Source organism: Ovis aries, chromosome 10, assembly GCF_016772045.2.
Source record: "Ovis aries strain OAR_USU_Benz2616 breed Rambouillet chromosome 10, ARS-UI_Ramb_v3.0, whole genome shotgun sequence".
Classification (NCBI taxonomy): domain Eukaryota; kingdom Metazoa; phylum Chordata; class Mammalia; order Artiodactyla; family Bovidae; genus Ovis; species Ovis aries.
Genome location: NC_056063.1, coordinates 37,297,503 through 37,323,808, shown reverse-complemented (window position 1 = coordinate 37,323,808; position 26,306 = coordinate 37,297,503).

Here is a 26,306-nt window from a genome sequence, read left to right as displayed (position 1 = left end):
ATGTCCTGGCTATTATAAACAATGCTGCAATGAACATTAGGGTACACGTGTCTCTTTCAGTTCTGGTTTCCTCAGTGTGTATGCCCAGCAGTGGGATTGCTGGGTCATAAGGCAGTTTATTTCCAGTTTTTTAAGGAATCTCCACATTGTTCTCCATAGTGGCTATACTAGTTTGCATTCCCACCAACAGTGTAAGAGGGTTCCCTTTTCTCCACACCCTCTCCAGCATTTATTGCTTGTAGACTTTTGGATAGCAGCCATTCTGACTGGCATGAGATGGTGCCTCATGGTGGTTTAGATTTGCATTTCTCTGATAATGAGTGATGTTGAGCATCTTTTCATGTGTTTGTTAGCCATCTGTATGTCTCCTTTGGAGAGATGTCTATTTAGTTCTTTGGCCCATTTTTTTGATTGGGTCGTTTATTTTTCTGGAATTGAGCTACATGAGTTGCTTGTATGTTTTCGAGATTAGTTGTTTGTCAGTTGCTTCATTTGCTATTATTTTCTCCCATTCAGAAGGCTGTCTTTTCACCTTGCTTATAGTTTCCTTTGTTGTTCAGAAGCTTTTAATTTTAATTAGGTCCCATTTGTTTATTTTTGCTTTTATTTCCAATATTCTGGGAGGTAGGTCATAGAGGATCCTGCTGTGATTTATGTCAGAGAGTGTTTTGCCTATGTTCTCCTCTAGTAGTTTTATAGTTTCTGGTCTGATGTTTAGATCTTTAATCCATTTTGAGGTTTTTTTGTTTGTTCGTTTGTTTTTTTAAATCTCTGACTCCTCTACCTTTTCTAAAACCAGCTTGAACATCTGGAATTTCACAGTTCACATATTGCTGAAGCCTGGCTTGGAGAATTTTAAGCATCATTTTACTAGTGTGTGAGATGAGTGCAATTGTGCAGTAGTTAGAGCATTCTTTGGCATTGCCTTTCTTTGGGATTGGAATGAGAACTGATCTTTCCCAGTCCTGTGGCCACTGCTGAGTTTTCCAAGTTTGCTGGCATATTGAGTGCAGCACTTTCACAGCATCATCTTTCAGGATTTGAAATAGTTCAGCTGGAATTCCATCATCTCCATTGGCTTTGTTCATAGTGATGCTTCCTAAGGCCCATTTGACTTCACATTCAAGGATGTCTCACTCTAGCTAAGTGATCACACCTTTGTCATTATCTGGATCATGAAGATCTTTTTTGGATCATGAAGATCTTTTTTGTACAGTTCTTCTCTGTATTCTTTCCACCTTTTCTCAATATCTTCTATTTCTGTTAGGTCCATCCCATTTCTGTCCTTTATTGAGCCCATCTTTGCATGAAATGTTCCCTTGGTATCTCAAGAGATGTCTAGTCTTTCCCATTCTATTGTTTCCCTCTATTTCTTTGCACTGATCGCTGAGAAAGGCTTTCTTATCTCTCCTTGCTATTCTTTGGAACTCTGCATTCAGATGCTTTTATATATTTCCTTTTCTCCTTTACTTTTCACTTCCCTTCCTTTTATAGCTATTTGTAAGGCCTCCTCAGACAGCCAGTTTGCTTTTTTGGATTTCTTTTTTAGGGGGATGGTCTTGATTTCTGTCTCCTGTACAATGTCATGCACCTCCATCCATAGTTCAGAAGTGTGTTGTTTAGTCTCCATATGTTTGTGTTTTTTATAGCTTCGTTCCCCCCCAGTAGCTGATATCTAATCTTACAGCATTGTGATCAGAAAAGATGCTTGAAATGATTTCAGTTTTTACAAACATTCCAAGGCTTGCTTTGTGGCCTAGGATGCGATCTATCTTGGAGAACGTTCCATGCGCACTTGAGAAAAAGGTGAAATCTGTTGTTATCAGCTAGGTCCAATGCATCATTTAAGTTTGTGTTTCCTTTTTAATTTTCTGTCTTGATGATCTGCACATAGTTGTGAGTGGTATATTAGAGTCCCCCGCTAATATTGTGCCACTGTCAGTTCAGTTCAGTTCAGTTCAGTCGCTCAGTCATGTCCGACTCTCTGCTACCCCATGAATTGCAGGACGCCAGGCCTCCCTGTCCATCATCAACTCTCGGAGTTTACTCAAACTCATGTCCATCGAGTCGGTGATGCCATCCAACCATCTCATCCTCTGTCATCCCTTCTCCTGCCCCCAATCCCTCCCAGCATCAAGGTCTTTTCCAATGCTGTCCATTTCCCCTTTAATTGTTGTTAGCATTTATTTGCCCTCTGTTTTGAGGTGCTCCTTTGCATATATATTGGTTGCATATATATTTATAATTGTAATACTTTCTTGTATTGATCCTTTGATCATCATGCAGTGTCCTTCTTTGTCTCTTATAATGGTCTTTATTTTAAAGTTTATTTCATCTGATATAAGGATTGCTACTCAAAGTTTCTTTTGGTCTCCATTTGCATGAAATATTTTTCCAGCCCTTCACTTCAGTCTGTATGTGTCCCTAGATTTGAGGTGTGTCTCTTGTGGACAGCATACACAGGGATCTTGTTTATATATCCATTCAGCTAGTCTTTATATTTTGTTTGGAGCTTTTAACCAACTTTTGTGTAAGGTAGTTGTTGATAATATAATCCATAAAATTTACTTTATTATTTTGGGTTTATTTGTATTTCCTTCCTCATTTTAGGGAAGTTTTCAACTATTTTCAAGTATTTTCTCATGTCTTGTCCTTTTTCTTCTTCTGGGATGCCTGATTCGAATCTTGGGGTGCTTAACATTGTTCCAGGGTTCTCTGAGGCTGTCCCCATTTCTTTTTAATCTTTTTCCTTTTTCCACTATGCATCATTTATTTCCACCATTCTATCTTCTGGCTTACTCCTTTCTTCTGCCTCACTTACTCAACTGTTGCTTCCCTCTGTCGCTTTTAATCTCAGGTACTGCATTGTTCATTACTGATTGACTATTCTTTATTTCTTCTAGGTCTTTGTTAAACATGTCTTGCATCTTCTCAATCTGTGTCTTTAGTCTATTTATCTATATCTCCATTTTGTTTTCAAGATTTGTATCATCTTTACTATCATTATTATGAATTATTTTTCAGGTGGGCTCCCTATCTCCTCATCTTTTTGTTGGTTTGGTGGGTTTATCATGTCCCTTCCCCTGCTGGATATTTCTCTGCCCTTTCAGTTTGTTTAGTTTGCTATGTTGGGGTCTCCTTTCTGCAGGCTGGAGTTGTAGTTCCTCTTGATTGTGGAGTCTTCTTTGGATCATCTTTACTATCATTATTATGAATTATTTTTCAGGTATACTCCCTATCTCCTCATCTTGTTTTAATTTGGTGGGTTTATCATGTTCCTTCCCCTGCTGGATATTTCCCTGCCCTTTCAGTTTGTTTAGTTTGCTATGTTGGGGTCTCCTTTCTGCAAGCCGGAGAGTTGTAGTTCCTCTTAATTGTGGAGTCTTCTCTCTGTGGGTGGGTTAGGACCAGTGGCTTGTGAAGCTTTCCTGGTTGGGAGTTCTTGTGTCTGTGTTCTGGTGGAGGGACCTGGATCTCAACTCTCTGGAGGGCAATGTACTGTTATGGGTTTGTATGACTTTGGGCAGCCTGTCTTTTAAAATTTAATGTTATGTTCCCATTTTTCTGGAGAATCAGTACTGGAACTTGATTTCCTCGGGTGGATTTTGGTCTTAGTGTGTGTATGGAGGATTTTGATGGACTCTCATCTATTCATTTTCCCTGGGGTCAGGAGTTCTATGATTGTCCAAAGTTCTGGAGCTGAACTTCTTGTCTCTAGGTCTCAGTCCTGACCTTTTACAATGGTATCAAAACTTCTCTGTCCACACAGGACTGAAGACAAAACCCCTAAGTTAATGATAGTAAAACAACTCTCCACAGCCAGAAACATCCAAAGAGATTAACAGAGTTATACAGATTTTAAGAGGGAGGAAGGAGACAGAGGTGACCAGGAGGATAGCTACTATTCAACATAGTTCTGGAAGTTTTGGCCACAGCAATTAGAGCCGAAAAAGAAATAAATGAAATCCAAATTGGAAAGGAAGTAAAACTCTCACTGTTTGCAGATGACATGATCCTCTACATAGAAAACCCTAAAAACTCCACCAGAAAATTACTAGAGCTCATCAATGAATATAGTAAAGTTGCAGGATATAAAATCAACACACAGAAATCCCTTGCATTCCTATACACTAATAATGAGAAAGTAGAAAAAGAAATTAAGGAAACAATTCCATTCACCATTGCAACAAAAAGAATAAAATACTTGGGAATATATCTACCTAAAGACCTATATAGAAAATTATAAAACACTGGTGAAAGAAGTCAAAGAGGACACTAATAGATGGAGAAATATACCATGTTCATGGATTGGAAGAATCGATATAGTGAAAATGAATATACTACCCAAAGCAATCTACAGATTCAATGCAATCCCTATCAAGCTACCAGTGGTATTTTTCACAGAACTAGAACAAATAATTTCAAGATTTGTATGGAAATACAAAAAACCTAGAATAGCCAAAGCAATCTTGAGAAAGAAGAATGGAACTGGAAGAATCAACTTGCCTGACTTCAGGCTCTACTACAAAGCCATAGTCATCAAGACAGTATGGTACTGGCACAAAGACAGAAATATAGATCAATGGAACAAAATAGAAAGCCCAGAGATAAATCCACACACCTATGGACAACTTATCTTCAACAAAGGAGGCAAAAATATACAATAGAGTAAAGACAATCTTTTTAACAAGTGGTGCTGGGAAAACTGGTCAACCACTTGTAAAAGAATGAAACTAGATCACTTTCTAACACCACACACACACACACACACACAAATCAAAATGGATTAAAGATCTAAATGTAAGACCAGAAACTATAAAACTACTAGAGGAGAACATAGGCAAAACACTCTCCGACATAAATCACAGCAGGATCCTCTATGACCTACCTCCCAGAATATTGGAAATAAAAGCAAAAATAAACAAATGGGACCTAATTAAAATTAAAAGCTTCTGAACAACAAAGGAAACTATAAGCAAGGTGAAAAGACAGCCTTCTGAATGGGAGAAAATAATAGCAAATGAAGCAACTGACAAACAACTAATCTCGAAAACATACAAGCAACTCATGTAGCTCAATTCCAGAAAAATAAACGACCCAATCAAAAAAATGGGCCAAAGAACTAAATAGACATTTCTCCAAAGGAGACATACAGATGGCTAACAAACACATGAAAAGATGCTCAACATCACTCATTATCAGAGAAATGCAAATCTAAACCACCATGAGGCACCATCTCATGCCAGTCAGAATGGCTGCTATCCAAAAGTCTACAAGCAATAAATGCTGGAGAGGGTGTGGTGAAAAGGGAACCCTCTTACACTGTTGATGGGAATGCAAACTAGTACAGCCACTATGAAGAACAGTGTGGAGTTTCCTTTAAAAATTGCAAATAGAACTGCCATATGACCCAGCAATCCCACTGCTGCTCATACACACCGAGGAAACCAGAATTGAATGAGATACATGTACCCCATTGTTCATCGCAGCACTGTTTATAATAGCCAGGACATGGAAGCAACCTAGATGTCCATCAACAGATGAATGGATGAGAAAGCTGTGGTACATATACACAATGGAGTATTACTCAGCCATTAAAAGGAATACATTTGAATCAATTCTAATGAGATGGATGAAACTGGAGCCTATTATACAGAGTGAAGTAAGCCAGAAAGAAAAACACCAATACAGTATACTAACACATATATATGGAATTTAGAAAGATGGTAATGATAACCCTGTATGTGAGACAGCAAAAGAGACACAGATGTATAGAATGGACTTTTGGACTCTGAGGGAGAGGGCGGGATGATTTGGGAGAATGGCACTGAAACATGTATACTATCATGTAAGAAACGAATCGCCAGTCTATGTTCTATGCAGGATACAGGATGCTTGGGGCTGTTGCACGGGGATGATCCAAAGAGATAATATGGGGTGGGATGTTGGAGGGGGTTCAGGATTGGGAACTCATGTACACCCGTGGTGGATTCATGTCAATGTATGGCAAAACCAATACAGTATTGTAAAGGAAAATAAAGTAAAAATAAAAATTAAAAAAATAAATAAATAAAAGGGAGAGTCAAAAGGGAAGAGAGCAGTCAAGCCAATAATCAAATTGATAAGTGAAAATGGATACTAAAAATTAAACTCTTAAAGATATAAAATTAATAACAAAAGATCAAAAAATAAAAATTAAAAACCTAGAATAAAAATTAAACTCTCTAAAGTACAATATAAAAAAACACAACACAAAAATTTTAAAAATATTAATTTTTTAAATAAGATTTTTTTAGAAAGGTGAAAATAAGTTATAAAAATTAATATTTAAAGGAGTAATAAAGAACCATATTAGGATAATATAAGGGAAAAAAGAAAAATAGGTAAAGAAAGAGGAAAAAGAGGAAAAAATGAAAAAAGAATAAAAACAAATGTTTAAAATAATAAAAAAAATTTTAATTAAAAATGATAGTGATTTTTTTTAATTTTTTCATAGGAACCATGGGGATATGTACATTGGTAGTGAGGTAAATGTTCATATAATTCCTCCTTTTTCCTGGTCCAGTTGAGTTGCCTACTCAGAAAGTACTCTAATATACCTAGGAATATCTCTGGAGCTTTTGCGGTCAGTGTGGCATCAGTTTAGTGTCAGATATTCCCTTGTTCTGGCTTGTATTTGTTCTCAAAGTCTACAGTTGCCCCTCAAACGCACAGTTTCAGGTTAATCACAGAATTTTAATCTGTTGCACCTGCCACTTTGGCAGCTTCCCCCTGAAGAAATGGTCCCCACTTCTTTTCTTTGCTCAGGTTGGCCTCCTCTGTTTGCAAATCTCTCGTCAGTGTCTGATTTCTGCCCTGACATGAGAGGGTGAAAGTGGACACTTATTTGAGCTCACTGGCTCAGTTGTGCTGTGCAGGAGGGGCACTATAAACAAATGCAACTGGCAGGTGTGGGGAGTGCTCGCAGTAGATGAACCACATGGGGATTGCCACAGCCCAAAGTGGTGTGCACCTCCCTGGTCCAAGTTTCTTGGGCTTTCAGGTTCACCATGAAGGCATAGTCCCAGGTGGGCTGTTCATCTCCTCAGGGGATCTGGTCTCATGTCCAGGATCCTAGGAAGATGTGGGTAATGACTGGCAGCCTGCTCACAGCTTGGTAGAAGATGCAGTCTCTGGTTCTGAGATTTCAATGGCCCCTAGCCTTCCACCTCTGGCTATCTCACACTTGCCTCTCTACCTCCTTGGAGAGCCATAAATGGCAGCTGGCTCCCTCTCCTTTGGTATTCACTAGGGCCAAATCCGGAGAAGGCGATGGCACCCCACTCCAGTACTCTTGCCTGGAAAATCCCGCGGACGGAGGAGCCTGGTGGGCTGCAGTCCATGGGGTCACGAAGAGTCGGATGTGACTGAGTGACTTCACTTTCACTTTTCACTTTCATGCATTGGAGAAGGAAATGGCAACCCACTCCAGTGTTCTTGCCTGGAGAATCCCAGGGACGGGGCAGCCTGGTGGGCTGCCGTCTATGGGGTCGCACAGAGTCGGACACAACTGAAGCGACTTTGCAGCAGCAGCAGCAGCAGCAGCAGCAGCAGCAGCAGCAGGGCCAAATCCTTTATTCTGTGAGTGCCCCAGGGGTCACAATGCAGCATCACAGCCTTTCCATGGGAAAGGTCTTTTGTTTTTCTTTGTTTCTCTGGCATTCCCATGGTTTGAGTTTTCCCCATTCTATCTGTGCTATGTCACATTAACCCTTTCAGAATGTCCTCATGGCATTCAACCCCGTTCCTTTCCTTAAGGACTGGTGCAGCTTGCACCTCCGTACCATGCCCCCACTAGCTGCTGATGGTTGAGAGCCCGTGAGCCGCTTCGCAGCTGGTAATCACTGTTCAGTGTGATTTCTGTGCTGATTTTCTTTTTTTTCTTGTTTTTGTTGTTGTTGTTGTTGTTGTTGTTGTTGTTGTTATGCTGCCCTCTGAGATTCCAAAGCTCCTCACTGACCTCACCTATGAGAAGGTTTCCTATTGTGCAGAAACTTCTCCTCCTTCACAACTCCCTCCCTAGGAGGGGTCTCTGTCCCCAAATCCTTTGTTTCCCTTTTTGTTTTTATACTTTGTCCTACCTCATTCTGAAGAGATTGGTTTTCCTTTCTGGGTATCTGGGATCCGCTGTCAGCATTCAGAAAGTGTTCTGTGGGAGTTGCTCCACATTGAGATCATTCTTTGATGTTTTTATAGGGGAGAAAGTGGTCTCCCTATCCTATTCTTCTTCTATCTTGGAAGCACTATCCAACAGTTCTTTCTATTATACTATTAAAAACATACAAATTTAAAAAACACACAATAATTATGTTATATTATTATTTTGAGAATTAAATGAAATAACTCATTTAAAGTCCATAGAAAAATGTCTGACACATAGCAAATTCTCAACAAGTATAAGTTATTTTCAATATTATCATTATTGGAGTTTCTGTTGTGGTTTTTGTTGCTGTGATCTTTTAAATGTATTGCCCACAAATGTTAACAATGCAAAAATATTAGAAATATATACATTCATTGATTCTAACAGAAATAAAAATATTAAGATAAAAAGTCCTTTCCTCCCCCTTTTAAATCTGCCTCCACTTACCTGATCTTCACTTCTGATATCTATTTATAGAAAAGAAATTGTTCAATGTTTTTTCTAAAGCTAATTTTCCATCCCTATGTTTACAATTGTAGCATCCTACTTTTTTGGATTATGCTATATTAATGTTCTCAATTTTCTGTTGAATTTTTAATTCCTCCCTATCCATCTCTTGCTGATATGTGATATCAGTCAAAAATGCTAATGTGAACTTTGGATGAAATTATATTTACATAGTAATTAGGAAAAAGAATATGGCAATCATGTTTTCCTTTTAGTTATAGAATTGAACTCATTTATAAAACCCTACTTTAGCAGAAATGCAGACATAGATAATGTTGGAAGCAAAAGAAAAGTATGGTGTTAAATATATTTTAAATTAGGTTTCATTTGATCACAGTGGGAAATGTGTACCAGGGGCAATTCTAGACACAAATGATATAGTGGTATAAGAGACAGAACAGTCTGATAAAGTTTAAATTTTAGTGTGCAATAATTAAAATGAACCAGGAAGCAAATGAATTAGTTAACATGAAACAGTGTTAGATGCTTTGAAGAAGATAGACTAGCAAAACACTTGGAAATTACATGAGATGGCTTGGAAGTGGAGTCAGTATATATAAAACCCAGGATTATAAATGTAAATTTAAGAATGAACTATGTTTTTTGAACTGAGAGACATTCTGGTATCGAGTTAATTGAAAGGACTGGAAATTTTCAAATTGAAAGTAGATATATTGGGTTTCCCAAGTTGTTAGGTGGTAAAGAATCCCCCTGCCAATGCAGGAGATGCAGGAGATGTGAGTTTGATCCCTGGGTCAGGAAAATCCCTTGAAGTAGGAAATGGCAACCCACTCCAATATCCTTGCCTGGAAAATTCCATGGACAGAGAAGCTTAGCAGGCGCAAAGAGTCAAACATGACTGAGGGACAGAGCATGCCCAAGATTTTTAAACTCTAGAATAATGATCACATAAGAAAATATGCAATTTGAGGAGGATATGATTTAAAAGGGGCTTCCCAGGCGCTAGTGATAAAGAACCCACCTGCCAATAGAAGAGACAAAAGAGACATGGATTCAGTTCCTGCATTGGGAAGATCCCCTGGAGGAGGGCATGGCAACCTGCTCCAATATTCTTACCTGGAGAATCCTATGGACAGAGAAGCCTGGTGGGCTGCAGTCCATGTGTTTGGAAAGAGTAGAACATGACTAAAACAACTTAGCACACACATGATTTAAGAAGAAATCAATTTCACCACATTTTTAGAAAACAGATTCATAGAAGAGATAATCAGAGTTACTTCTAAAGTCAAAAGGAAAAACATGAAATGGATCGTTTCAATTTAATGTTCTTCTTTTCAACAATAGATGCTCTAGCAAAAATAAGCTTCCTCAAAGGATAATGCCTTCTCCATAACACTTAGAATCATTGAGTTCTTGCTGCTGCTGCTGCTGCTTCTGCTGCGGCTGCTGCTAAGTCATTTCAGTCGTGTCCGACTCTGTGCCATCCCATAGACGGCAGTCCACCAGGCTCCCCTCTCCCTGGGATTCTCCAGGCAAGAACACTGGAGTGTGTTGCCATTTCCTTCTCCAGTGAGTGAAAGTGAAAAGTGAAAGCGAGTTCTTGCTATGTAGTAGTAATTATGAGAAACACTTTGTGTAATTTTACATTCAAAACAATTCAATCAGGTAGGTGCTTCTATTTTATCCATTTTATAAATAATCTGAAACTTTGGCGAGTGAAACCCACAGCTGGTGCCATGGACTGTAGCCCACCAGGCTCCTCTGTCCATGGAATTCTCTAGGCAAGAGTACTGGAGTCGGTTGCCATTTCCTTTTCCAGGGGATCTTCCTGACCCGAGGATCAAACCCAGGTCTCTTGTGTTGCAGGCAGATTCTTTACCATCTGAGCTACTAGAGAAGCCCCAGTGAAAGATAGAACCAGGTTTCAATCCAGGATCATGGTCTTAATCCCAATGCTTCACTGATTTATTAAGATGGATGAACACTTGAAGGGGATTGTGTCAGGTTAGTGCGAGCACTGGATGGGTGGTTGAACTGAAGTTCTGGAAATAGGAAGATAATATAATGCAGAACTTAAAATTAAAAACAAAGCAATAACTTTACTATAATAAATAGCTAGGTTGCTTCCACATCTTGGCTATTGTGAACAGAGTTGCAATGTACATTACAGTGCATGTATACTTTCAAGCCTTTTTTTGTCTGAATATATTCCTAGGAGTTGGCTACCTGGATCACACAATAGCTCTATTTTAAATTTTTTTATGAAAATTCCATGGAAACCACTTAAAAGTCCATCAACAGATGAATGGATGAAGAAGATGTGGTACCTATTTACAATACAATATTACTCAGGTATTAAAAAGAATTAAATAATGCCATTGCAGCCAAAGGAATGAATCTGGAGATTATCATAGTAGGTGAAGTAAGCCAGAGAAAGACAAGTGTCATATAATATTGCTTATATACAAAATCTAAAAAAAAAAAAAGATACAAATGAACTTATTTACAAAACAGAAAGAGATTCATATACTTAGAAAATTAACTTCTGGTTAGAGGAAATTTGAGGGGAGGGATAAGTTGTGAATTTAGAATTGAGATACACACACTGCTATATTTAAAATAGATAACCAACAAGGAACTCTGGTCAATATTCTGTAATAACATAAATGGGGAAATTATATAAATACACACACACATATGTGTGTGTGCCTACACACATATGACTGAAAAACTTTGTTGTACACCTAAAATAAGAACAACATAATACATAAATATAAATAAAAAGAAAATAAAACAAAAGAAAATAAAACAGAATAAACAATTAGCTATAAGACAAGACTCTACACATGGACATTACCAGAAGGTCAACACCAAAACCAGACTGATTATATTCTTTGCAGCCAAAGATGGAGAAGCTTTATACAGTCAGCAAAAACAAGACTGGGAGCTGACTGTGGCTCAGATCATGAACTCCTTATTGCCAAATTCAGACTTAAATTGAAGAAAGTAGGGAACACTACTAGACCATTCAGGTATGACCTAAATCAAATCCCTTATGATTATACAGTGGAAGTTAGAAATAGATTTAAGGGACTAGATCTGATAGACAGAGTGCTTGATGAACTATGGATGGAGGTTCGTGATATTGTACAGGAGACAGGGATCAAGATCATCCCCAAGGAAAAGAAATGCAAAAAAGCAACATGGTTGTCTGGAGAGGCCTTACAAATAGCTGTGAAAAGAAGAGAAGTGAAAAACAAAGGAGAAAAGGAAAGATATAAGCATTTGAATGCAGAGTTCCAAAGAATAGCAAGAAGACATAAGAAAGCCTTCCTCGGCAATCAATGCAAAGAAATAGAGGAAAACAACAGAATGGGATTAGAGATACCAAGGAAATATTTCATGCAAAGATGGGCTCGATAAAGGACAGAAATTGTCTGGACCTAACAGAAGCATTAGATATTAAGAAGAGGTGGCAAGAATACACAGAAGAACTGTACAAAAAAGATCACAAGCAAGATAATCACGAAGGTATGATCACTCATCTAGAGCCAGACATCCTGGAATGTGAAGTCAAGTGGGCCTTAGAAAGTATCACTATAAACAGAGCTAGCGGAGGTGATAGAATTCCAGTTGAGCTATTTCAAATCCTAAAAGATGATGCTGTGAAAGTGCTGCACTCAATATGTCAGCAAATTTGGAAAACTCAGCAGTGGCCGCAGGACTGGAAAAGGTCAGTTGTCATTCAAATCCCAAAGAAAGGCAATGCCAAAGAATGCTTAAACTACCACACAATTGCACTCATCTCACACACTAGTAAAGTAATGCTCAAAATTCTCCAAGCCAGGCTTCAGCAATAAGTGAACCGTGAACTTCCAGATGTTCAAGCTGCTTTTAGAAAAGGCAGAGGAACCAGAGATCAAATTGCCAACATCCATTAGATCATCAAAAAAATAAGATAGTTCCAGAAAAACATCTATTTCTGCTTTATTGACTATGCCAAAGCCTTTGACTGTGTGGATCACAAGAAACTGTGGGACATTGTGAAAGAGGTGGGAATGCCAGACCACCTGACCTGCCTCTTGAGAAACCTATATGCAGGTCAGGAAGCAACAGTTGGACATGGAACAACAGACTGGTTCCAAATAGGAAAAGGAGTATGTCAAGGCTGTATATTGTCACCCTGCTTACTTAACTTATATGCATAGTACATCATGAGAAACGCTGGGCTGGAAGAAGCACAAGCTGGAATTAAGATTGCCAGGAAAAATATCAATCACCTCAGATATGCAGATGACACCACCCTTATGGCAGAAAGTGAAGAGGAACTAAAGAGCCTCTTGATGAAAGTGAAAAAGGAGAGTGCAAAAGTTGGCTTAAAGCTCAACATTCAGAAAACGAAGAACATGGCATCCGGTCACATCACTTCATGTGAAATGGATGGGGAAACAGCAGAAACAGTGTCACACTTTATTTTGGGGGGCTCCAAAATCACTGCAGTTGGTGACTGCAGCCATGAAATTAAAAGACGCTTACTCCTTGGGAGAAAAGTTATGGCCAATCTAGACAGCATATTGAAAAGGAGACATTACTTTGGCAACAAAGGTCCGTCTATTCAAGGCTATGGTTTTTCCAGTGGTCATGTATGGATGTGAGAGTTGGACTGTGAAGAAAGCTGAGCGCCAAAGAATTGATGCTTTTGAACCGTGGTGTTGGAGAAGACTCTTGAGAGTCCCTTGGACTGCAAGGAGATTCAACCAGTCCATTCTAAAGGAGATCAGTCCTGGGATTTCTTTGGAAGGAATGATGCCAAAGCTGAAACTCCAGTACTTTGGCCACCTCATGCGAAGAGTTGACTCACTGGAAAAGACTCTGATGCTGGGAGTGATTGGGGGCAGGAGTAGAAGGGGACGACAGAGGATGAGATGGCTGGATGGCATCACCGACTTGATGGACATGAGTTTGAGTGAACTCCGAGAGTTGGTGATGGACAGGGAGGCCTGGCATGCTGCGATTCATGGGCTCTCAAAGAGTTGGACACAACTGAGGGACTGATCTGATCTGATAGTAGTTTTTGAAAGACAAGAGAAACTTATAAACTTGGACTTACATATGAAAGTTAACAGGTAAGATCAACTTTTTTTTCTAATCCAATGTAATCCTTATAGAATTCTAGAATTACTGATGACATAGAATTCATTTAATTTGAACCTCTACATTAAGATTTAAGGAAAACTGGTATATAATGAATCCTATTCTTGGAAATGCAAGGAAAAAAAAAACTAGGGCTTTCAAATTTGTTTGAACTGAATTTGGATTAGCATATTTAACTTACAGTATACTATGTGACTTTAACAAAATACCATAAATTTTCTGTCTCTTCATCTAGAAACAATGATAAACATAACACTTGTACATGTTAAATATGATTAAATAATCTTAATAAGCTTTTTATCCCACTATTTAGAACAGACTGATCATTCAAGGAAATTAAATACATATTTTTTATGTATCTTACTCATCTATTCAACAGATATTTATTAGACATCTACTAGGTATCCGGCTCTGTTCTTTGTTCTAAGAGGAAAATAATGGTGACAAGTATGATTCCTGTCCTCTACTAGGTTAAGGTCTCAAAGAATGCTTAACTCTACTTTCAGTGCTGTCATTTATGAACTTCCCTTTCCTATAAAATGTGGTTTCCCTTGTGGCTCAGCTGGTAAAGTATCCGCCTGTAATGCAGACCTGGGTTCAATCCCTGGGTTGGGAAGATCCCCTGGAGAAGGGAAAGACTACCCACTCCAGTATTCTGGCCTGGTCACAAAAAGTCAGACATGGCTGGGCAACTTTCACTTCACTTTCCTATAAAATTAATTCAAATTCTTTTAATTACCAAAAACAAAAACAAAACAAACCTCTTTCCACAAAGCTAAGATTATTTGTTAAATCTAAAAAATTGTGTCTAATAACTGCTTTCAAAAAGTGTATTCTTTGCTTTCTCACTCTTACATTTCAATGTATACCTCTTTATCACCATACAACATGTGACTCTACAGATACTGATATATTTAAAATCACACTTCTCTCCTAGGATTTCTTCTCATTTCATGTGATCATTGGGGCTCTTATGTTATATTAAATATGGTGTCATTTTCTTTCTAAAGTATGTTTTGTTTCCTGCATATGGATGTATAAGTGCTCTCAGATCTCATCCAGCCTATCAGTCATAGTCTACCATATTCTCTTTTACTCCAAAAAAAGAAGAAAAAAAAAGATTTAAATAATTAGCTAAGCCATAGTCATCAAGACAGTATGGTACTGGCACAAAGACAGACATATAGATCAATGGAACAAAATAGAAAGCCCAGAGATAAATCCACACACATATGGACACCTTATCTTTGACAAAGGAGGCAAGAATATACAATGGAGTAAGACAATCTCTTTAACAAATGGTGCTGGGAAAACTGGTCAACCACTTGTAAAAGAATGAAACTAGATCACTTTCTAACACTGCACACAAAAATAAACTCAAAATGGATTAAAGATCTAAATGTAAGACCAGAAACTATAAAACTACTAGAGGAGAATATAGGCAAAACACTCTCCGACCTAAATCACAGCAGGTTCCTCTATGATCCACCTCCCAGAATTCTGGAAATAAAAGCAAAAATAAACAAATGGGATCTAATTAAAATTAAAAGCTTCTGCACAACAAAGGAAACTATGAGCAAGGTGAAAAGACAGCCTTCTGAATGGGAGAAAATAATAGCAAATGAAGCAACTGACAAACAACTCATCTCAAAAATATACAAGCAACTTATGCAGCTCAATTCCAGAAAAATAAACGACCCAATCAAAAAATGGCCAAAGAACTAAATAGACATTTCTCCAAAGAAGACATACGGATGGCTAACAAACACATGAAAAGATGCTCAACGTCACTCATTATTAGAGAAATGCAAATCAAAACCACAATGAGGTACCATTTCACACCAGTCAGAATGGCTGCGATCCAAAAATCTGCAAGTGATAAATGCTGGAGAGGGTGTGGAGAAAAGGGAACCCTCTTACACTGTTGGTGGGAATGCAAACTAGTACAGCCACTTTGGAGAACAGTGTGGAGATTCCTTTAAAAATTGCAAATAGAACTACCTTATGACCCAGCAATCCCACTGCTGGGCATACACACCGAGGAAACCAGAATTGAAAGAGACACATGTACCCCAATGTTCATCGCAGCACTGTTTATAATAGCCAGGACATGGAAGCAACCTAGATGTCCATCAGCAGATGAATGGATAAGAAAGCTGTGGTACATATACACAATGGAGTATTACTCAGCTGTTAAAAAGAATACATTTGAATCAGTTCTGATGAGATGGATGAAACTGGAGCCGATTATCCAGAGTGAAGTAAGCCAGAAAGAAAAACACCAATACAGTATACTAACACATATATATGGAATTTAGGAAGATGGCAATGACGACCCTGTATGCAAAACAGCAAAAAAGACACAGATGTGTATAATGGACTTTTGGACTCAGAGGGAGAGGGAGAGGGTGGGATGATTTGTGAGAATGGAATTGTAACATGTATACTATCATGTAAGAATCGAATCGCCAGTCTATGTCTGACGCAGGATACAGCATGCTTGGGGCTGGTGCACGGTGATGACCCAGAGAGATGTTATGGGGAGGGAGGTGGGAGGGGGGTTCATGTTTGGGAACGCATATACACCCATGGTGGATTCATGTCAATGTATGGCAAAACCAATACAGTATTGTAAAGTAAAATAAAGTAAAATAAAAATTTTAAAAATAATTAAATAAATAAATAATTAGCTAGATATATACTTACATTTCTACTTTTACATTTCAATCCATAAAATGTGATTTCTACATTTTACCAGCAATATTCTTGTTTATATTTCAATACCATAGCTAGGTGTATATACTTGTGATGCTATTTCTACATTTCAATCACAAAGCAAGACATCATATTACATATTACAAATAGGAAGAATAACAAGATTATGAAAAAGTGACAAGTAGATCCCTGGTATTAAAATTCTCAAGATAATAGAGTCTTTTAAAATGTGGTTTGTATAGAGTCCTATATCAGGTTATTTGACCGGTATGTAAGAAGACAGAATGATATTTTATCAATATTGCAAAATATATATATATATAAATGACAGCTAACCTAAAGATGAATCAAAATCAAGAAAGTAAGAAAAAATTTATTGTAATAAACTAAATGGAATAGCAGAGAAGACTAATCCCCTCCTTTATTAATCTCCTCAATTTATTTTAGTTAAAAAAATCTTCATCTAGAGCTGCTGAACAATTGGCTTTATTTTACGGTGTCCTTTGTAATTAATTCAGTTTTGAGGTTATGTGAATTCTTGCCCAAAAGGTTTAAGAAAAATTATATTAAAATATTCATGTTTTGAATTCTTCAAATAGTTGACTTGATTTCTTTACTCCTCTTATCCTTTTCTGAATGGTAGATATAACTGTGGAGTTAGGACCAACAGCAAATATGCAAATATGGCCCATGTCAATATGAATTGAAAAAATTATATATAAGAGATTTAGATCCTGATAACGATAGGAAGAAAGCTGTATTCCTGCTCTGAAATATCTACCTACATCTAGATTAAAATGTGAGAGACATTTAACTTCTTTTTTTTTAATCAGAGCATATTTGAGTCTCTATGTTACAGTTACATAAACCATATGCTAGCATTTACCATGAGTTTAGAAAAAATAACATTTAAATGGAGTTGAGAGGCTTAATGCAACATTTTAAAAAATTTGAAATACAAACATTTGTAACAATAGCAATAAACTTAACATCTTAAAAAAAATTTTAAAAAAACCTGGATTTACTCATCTTTTTTTTTTTTTTTAACTACCTCAGGTCCTAACTGTGGCACATGGGATCTTCCATTATGGTTCACTGACTCTCTAGCTGTTGCACATGGGATTAGATGCTCCACCATATATGGGATCTTAGTTCTTCAAATCAGGGATCAAACTCATGTCTCCTGTATTGTAAGGTAGATTCTTAACCACTGGAGCATCAGGAAAGTTCCTGGATCTATTCACTTAGATCTAAACATAGGAGGATCTGGAAAAAATTGAACATGTATTTAATTACTTACTTTTTGTTCCATGTTTGACAAATTTAAATCTATAATCAAAGTAAAATTAAAACCATTATTTCTGCCACCTAAATATATTAGAGATCTGTTATTGCTTGTACATACCAACTATTCTTTGGGAACTTCAAAAGACTGAGTTTTCAGAGCCATATTTGTTCTACTATGGGCTTCCCTTGTGGCTCAGATGGTGGAGAATCTACCTACAATGAAGGAGACTTGGGTTCAATCCCTGGGTCAGGAAGATCCACTGAAAAAGGGAACAGCTACCCACTGCAGTATTCTTGCCTGGAGAATTCCATGGGCAAAGAAGCCTGGTGAGCTATACAGGCCATGGGGTCACAAAGAATCAGACACAATTGAGAGAATAACACTTTCACATAACTTTTTGTTGCTGTTGTTCTACTTAACACAGATTCTGGGTTGAAGCCAAGAGGCCATGCTTAAAAATCTCATCCAAACTGGGATAACTGGATGATCTGTTTCGGGGATTTAGAATTAGTCTGCCCTCATGGCTAGAAATGAAGATTATTATTGTGTGGGTTGAACACAGTGGGTCCCATGTGCATAAAAAATTACACAGAACAAGTTAGCTGTTTATCTTGAAAAGCAGAGAAAGAAGCAAGATCTTGACTCCTTGTAGAAGTCCTGAGAGATTAGCTGCCTTGGTTTGTAATTTTCATTCTTGTTTCTAGTCCTGGTTCATTACACTTAGATGTTTGTTTGCTTGTTGTTGTTGTTGTTGTTTCTGTCTTGGTGTTACAATGTAATTCTGTGTTACAATGTAATTCATATTATAAACTGATAGCCAATCAAGCATACACAGAAGAAGTAGGAACCATTCTTGATGAAATAAATATCTTCTGTTACTCAGTGCAGAGAAACTTACCTCTTACCTCTAACACTTAGAGTTACTTTGATGAATAATTTTGTATTGACCTGGAGCATTTCCAAATCTAAAAATTGAGCTTTCTATAATGTGTGTTAGTCATTCAGTTGTGTCTGACTCTTTGTGACGTCCTCCACTATATCCCAGAGTTTACTCAAATTCTTGTACATTGAGTATGTGATGTTATCTAAGTATTTCATCCACTGCTACCCTCTTCTCCTCTTGCCTTCAATCTTTCCCAGTACGAGGGTCTTTTCTAATGAGCTGGCTCTTCTCATCAAGTGGTCAAAGTATTGGAGCTTCACCATCATCCTTTCAGTGAATATTCAGGGTTGATTTCCTTTAAGATTGACTGGTTTGATCTCCTTGCAGTCCAGGGAACTCTCAAGAGTCTTTCCAACACCATGATGTGAAAGCATTAATTTTTCATCTCTCAGCCTTCCTTATGATCCAACTGTCACATCTGTACTTGACTACTGGAAAAACCATAGCTTTGATTATATACAACCCTGTTGGCAAAGTGATGTCTCTGCTTTTTAATATGATGTCTAGCTTTGTCATAGCTTTTCTTCTGAAGAGCAAGTGTCTTTTAATTTCACGGTTGCAGTCACTGTCTGCAGTGATTTTGGAGCTCAAGAAAATAAAATCCACTTTTTCCCCCATTCTCTTTGGCATGAAGTGATGGGACTAGATGTCATGACCTTAGTTTTTTTGAATTTTGAGTTTCAAATCAGTTTTTCACTCTCTTTTTTCACCCTCATCTAGATGTTCTTTAGTTCCTCTTCACTTTCCACCTTTAGCATGGTATCATCTGCATATCTAAGGTTGTTGGTATTTCTCCAGACAGTCTTCATTCCTGCTTGTGATTCATCTAGCCCAGTATTTGGCTTGATGTACTCTGCATAAACACTAAGTAAGTAAGGTAACAATGTTTAGGTATCCCAATTAAATTCTCAGATGGTGGATACATGATTCTCTACTTCAACTGAAAGACCAGAGGATAAGATTTATGTTTAGAAACCACTTACATGTGTTGTATGAAAGGAGAGAAGTTTAGAAATCACATGCATGAATGTTATGTACAACCATGCCACTTCAAAAAAAATAATATAGAAAAAAAATCCATTGATTGAGAAAGAAAGATAATCCAGGGCTCATGTCATGAGTAGAAAATATTTGAAGGGGAGCTGAGAGTAGCTAATAAAAACAATTGAGAAGGAAAAAAATAATTACACATTTTTAGTGGAGCATCAAGAGATTTTCAAAAAAACAAGAGAATCACAGAACCAAGGAGAAATGAAATGTGTAAGACTCCAGAAGTCATCTGAACGATGGTATAAAGTGAAGACAAATTAAAACCAGAGTTGGTAACATAGAGATCATCAGCTAAAGTGATGGAAATGGAATAATTTTGCACTGTTTTAAACTCAAATTTGAGATCTTTAGTTAAACTCAGTTGTTATTTTATACAGTACTTCAAAATATGTGTTATTATGAAAGTAAAATGGAGAAAAGGAATTTAAATGATTGTGATGACAATTAATAAAATAATAAAATAGAAGACCATGATATGTAATCAGTGAAAGGCTAGAAGTGAGAACATGAAAGAGAGCATGGATTACTAAAAATGTGATAGAGGTACATATATTAAGAAAAATTAAAATCCTTCCTCCTGTATGTCACCTTCATTTTCCCACAGAACACTTTACTTCTGATGCTTCTGTCACCAAACGCATGAGGAGCTTTTCCCTACCAAACAATTCTCTGAGACACAAGCTGGATGTTGTATCAGTCAGTTCAGTTCAGTTCAGTTCAGTCACTCAGTCGTGTCCGACTCTTTTCGACCCCATGAATCACAGCACGCCAGGCCTCCCTGTCCATCACCAACTCCCAGAGTTCACTTAGACTCATGTCCATCGAGTCAGTGATGCCATCCAGCCATCTCATCTTCTATTGTCCCCTTTTCCTCCTGCCCCCAATCCCTCCCAGAATCAGAGTCTTTTCCAATGAGTCAACTCTTTGCATGAGGTGGCCAAAGTACTGGAGCTTCAGCTTTAGCATCATTCCTTCCAAAGAAATCCCAGGGCTGATCTCCTGCAGAATGGACTTGTTGGATCTCCTTGCAGTTCAAGGGACTCTCAAAAGTCTTCTCCAACACCACAGTTCAAAAGCATCAATTCTTTGGTGCTCAGCCTTCTTCACAGTCCAACTCTCACATCCATACATGACCACTGGAAAAACCATACCCTTAATCAGACGGACCTTATTTGGCAAAGTAATGCCTCTGCTTTTGAATATGCTATGTTGGTCATAACTTTCCTTCCAAGGAGTAAGCGTCTTTTAATTTCATGGCTTCAGTCACCATCTGCAGTGATTTTGGAGCCCCCAAAAGTAAAGTCTGACACTGTTTCCACTGTTTCCCCATCTATTTCTCACGTAGTGATGGGACCGGATGCCATGATCTTCGTTTTCTGTATGTTGAGCTTTAAGCCAACGTTTTCACTCTCCTCTTTCACTTTCATCAAGAGGCTTTTTAGTTCCTCTTCACTTTCTGCCATAAGGGTGGTGTCATCTGCATATCTGAGGTTATTGATATTTCTCCTAGCAATCTTGACTCCAGCTTGTGCTTCTTCCAGCCCAGCGTTTCTCATGTTGTATAATTTACCTTAATTCTGAAAATGACTACCTGTAGTGTCAGATTCAACAGGTTAAGAAATTAGTCCCACAAGACTGTCCATTTCAATGCCAATCACAAGTACTAAGTCTCATGGTTGCCTAAAACTTCTGTTTTACTTGACTAGATAGGTCCTGGAGGTTCCCAGGACCCCTCCTCACATTCAACTAGTTTGCTAGAGGAGCTCATGGAATCTAGGGGAACATACTTATGTAATTATGTTTACTGTTTATTAAAGGATATGGTAAAGAATACAAATGGGCAGCCTCTTGAAAAGATACATAAACAGAGGTCTGGGAGTTTCCTGAGCTCTTCAGTCCCTGTAAAGTGGGGGGCATCACCATCTTGGTGTGGATGCTTTTACCAAAATGAAGCCTCTCCAAATCCCATACTATTGGAGTTTTTATAGAGGCTTCCTCACAGTAGGAATGATCAACTACTAGAGAAATATAGAGGGGCTAAAAATCCCAAAATTTAAATTACTGCTTGGTCTTTCTAGTGGCCAGTCCCCATCCAGGAGCCCACCAAGGGTCACCTCATTAGTACAAATGATGCCCCTAATGTTTTTACCACTTTTGAAATTACAGGGGTTTTAAGAGCTCTGTGCCAGGACTAGGTCCAGAGGCAAATACATTTTTTTTTAATATCTCACTGTTTTGCCAAAGTTTTCACTTTCATCTCAGTTTCAAAGGATTTGTTAACAAAATAAGCCAAACATTATATACAAACAAATAATACAAATATTTATTAGAGAATTGTAGAGCTTTCAATATACTAACATTACAAGAAAAGAGAAAGAGAAAGCACAGAGAATACATCACCAGATTTGGTTTTGACCTCATGTGAAGAGTTAACTCATTGGAAAAGACTCTGATGCTGGGAGGGATTGGAGGCAGGAGGAGAAGGGGGCAACAGAGGATGAGATGGCTGGATGACATCACTGACTAGATGGACATGAGTCTGAGTGAACTCCGGGTGTTGGTGATGGACAGGGAGGCCTGGCGTGCTGCGATTCATGGGATCACAAAGAATCGGACACGACTGAGCGACTGAACTGAACTGAACTGAACTGAACATCCAGACTTAAACAACACTGGGAAGTCCCACGTCATAGCACATCTAGAGTCCCAGTTGGGAAAAGGTCCCAGGCAGTGTGTTCACTCTGGGTGAGATTTCAAAGATTGCAGTTTGGAGTTCCCACTTATAATCCAAGGATGATGCAAACTGATATCATCATCAATCTGTGACCAAATTGAAAGCTAGGTTTCATGTTAATACTGCTTGTTTTGTCTTGTAAAACTTGGAATATTGTTAAGTCTGGGGCTTGGTTGGCCAGGCCTCCTCCAGAGGCTCAACAATTTCAATATTATTTCCCTATCTTATCTGTCATGTTGCAAGTCTTGCACTCACAGCAGGCAGTCACTCCTGGTCACTCCCAGTCAGGGCAGTGTCCAGAAAAGTTAGAAGCAAGGTCAGAGGTCTGCTGTGTTCTTTTGCTTCTGACACCTGAAAAAGACTTCTATTTTATTACCCTAACATTCACATCAAGGAACAGAAGTTTCTGATGAATTGAAATAATTATCAGAATGGATTTGATAAAACAATTAAATTGTAAGGAAAGATATTATTGTCAGAAAAAAGTGTGGTTGAAATAAGTATTTTGCAGGAGTTGGAGTAATTGAAGATGTTAAAAGATAGAATAAGACTAAGAGAAATAAAGGTTAAAAAGTCAAAAAATGGAAACTCTACTTTCTGGTTAGAACATAGAAGCTGTCAACTAAAATAAAAATGTACAACATGATAGCTGTAGTTTCAGTTTTATTTAAGGATTCACTGAGGACTATAGCCTGGGAGATAGATAGTCTGTCACATAGCTCTGAGGAACTACTTCAAAGAGGGAAAAGAGGAGGTCAGCATATACGCTATTTTGAAGAAAGTGTAGCTCTAATCAAGCACATATCTCAGTAAATTCTAGTCATGAGGAGTAGATGTCTCAATTAATGATTTTATTCATTTCCTAAGTAAAAGAAGGTGCAAAAATATGGGTTCGTAAAATTTTGTTCCAAAAGTGCCTATCTGAAGACCTGCAATGCCACTTTTTTTCCCCCAGAGCACAGAATGCCTCCTTCTTGATCTCTGCCCTGAACTCTTTTCAGGGTGTATAGAAGTTCAGCTACTGCAGTGACTGATGATTAAATTTCTGTAGAGCTTGATGGCAAGATTTAGTTGGCAAAGTTTGAAGAAATTTTTACTCCAAATCTATGAATTCAAACAATTTGGACCATCTGCAAAATTATAGATTAAAAAAAAAGAATCAGTGATCTGAAGATTAGGAGAAATGTAAATGAACGAAATTTAAACCAAGATGAGGCTCTTCTAGGAAGCAAAGAAAGAAAGTGAAGTCGCTCAGTTGTGTCCAACTCTTTGCAACCCCATGGACTGTAGACTATCAGGTTCCTCCATCCGTGGGGTTTTCCAGGCAAGAATACTGGAGTGGGTTGCCATTTCCTTCTCCAGGAGATCTTCCTGATGCAGGAATTGAACCCGGGATCTTCCCGACCCAGGGATTGAACCCGGGTCTCCCGTATTGTAGGGACACACTTTACCATCTGAGCCATCAGGAAAGCTCTCTTCTCTAGGAGAGAAGAGACCCACAATTCTTCCACCCTCTGATGAAATAGTGCACGAATAAAAAGTCTGACAACAATGAGGCTAAGGAGAAACCAGTTGCTAACTAAATATCTTATTAACAGCCATGTGTAACCTGATATAACAGAGTAGAGTGCCAATGAAGCTTACCTCCAGTGTGAATAATTATATATCTACCAGTTTGTCCCCAAGACTCTTCATTGAGGGTCAGGGGTATTGCATTAAATGTTGGATAAGAGAGTTGAGAAAAATCACCTTCACTCATCTGGAATCTCCCCCAAACCAAGATATCTATATTTGTGAAGGAAGTTGAAGAAAAATATTTTAGAAAGGGGAATAGAATGAAATATTCTTAGTTCAAAAAACTAGGGTCATAGTATCTGGTCCCATCACTTCATGGAAAATAGATGGGGAAGCAATGGAAACAGTGACAGACTTTATTTTATTTTCTTGGGTTCCAAAATCACTGCATATGGTGACTGCAGCCATGAAATTAAAAGATGTTTGCTCCTTGGAAGAAAAGCTGTGACCAACCTAGACAGTATATTAAAAAGCAGAGACATTACTTTTTCAAAAAAGGTCCATCTAGTCAAAGCTATGGGTTTTCCAGTAGTCATATATGGATGTGGCTTCCCTGGTGGCTCAGACGGTAAAGTGTCCACCTACAATGCAGGAGAACCGGGTTCCCTGGGTAGTGAAGATCTCCTAGAGAAGGAAATGGCAACCCACTCCAGTATTCTTGCCTGGAAAATCCCATGGATGGAGGAGCCTAGTAGGCTACAGCCCATGGGGTCGCAAAGAGACAAGACTGAGCGACTTCACTTTCACTTTCTGTATGGATGTGAGAGTTGGACCTTAAAGAGACTGAGTGCCAAAGAATTGATGCTTTTGAACTGTGGTGTTGAAAAAGATTCTTGAGAGTCCCTTGGACTGCAAGGAGATCAAATCAGTCCATGCTAAAGGAAATCAACCCTAAATATTTATTGGAAGGATTGATGCTGAGGCTGAATCTCCAGTCCTTTGGCCACCTGATGCAAAGAACTGACTCCTTGAAAAAGAGCCTGATGCAGGGAAAGATTAAAGGTGGGAGGAGAAGGGAAGGACAGAGGATGAGATGGTTGGATGACATCACCAACTTGAGGACATGAGTTTGAGCAAGCTCCAGGAGTTGGTGATGAATAGGGAAGCCTGGTGTGCTACAGTCCATGGCGTCACAAAGAGTTGAACATGACTGAGCAACTGAACTGAGCTGATAGAATGAAAGAGAGTATAATATAAATAGTAACAGAAGGAAAAAAAAATATCTGAAGTACATGCCAGGGGTAAAGAAAAACAACCTTTATTTTGAAGAATTAAAGAGGAAATAATTTCCATAATGAATATTCAATTTATGTCTAAGACAAAATGAAGCCAATTTTCAGAGAGATTATTGAAGATATTAGAAAACTATAGATAATATTCTCTAATTTCAAGTGGGCACAGATTGAGTTTGTGACAGTGGGAAAGAGGAATATTGAGTCCAAGTAAAAAAAGGAAATGAGTAGTATGAGGATTCATATTATTGAAACATATCTTTCCTGCTTTCCTTAGATTTCCTGTAATAATCAAGTTAGCATGACATACTAGGCATAAAAATATTAGTCTTAATAGTATCTTAGCAAGTAGAGTTTACATCATTTTGCTAAAATCTATACATTCACTGGGTATATATTTCATTTTACAGAGCTGTGTTTATTTGATGGTTGTGGGAAGCTTAATAAAAAGCTTAATAAAAAGTGAAGATGTTCAGAAAATATTAATATTCACTGAAAGACCCAATTGCATATTGCTAAAAGGTGCCATAAAAGGAAGGCTCTGTTAATTTCTCTACCCAGTAGTCACAAGCACAGTTTCCCACCACAAGCATGTGTCTCTCATCACTTCAATGTAGCCATTTTCCTCAGTGCTCTGAGATTCTTTGGATAATACCTTAGCCTCCCCAGTTTCAGGTGAGATATTTATGAGACAAGATCGACATGGTCCCCAGGGAGATCTTGCCTCAGTGGCCCATGGTGGTAAATTATCTATTTATATGAATTTTGTTGGTTTTTCTCCCTTGCCTCTCTTATACTTTTTTCTACTTTGTTTCTTGACTTCTCAGAAGATTCACTTTTATAAAATTCCTTTACCCAGAGTTGATTTGGAGGAGGTGAGGGTTGGGAAATTTTCAGAGTGGGGAGGATTTAAATTAAGAAAGTGAAAAGGGAAAGTGAAGTCGCTCAGTCATGTCCAACTCTTT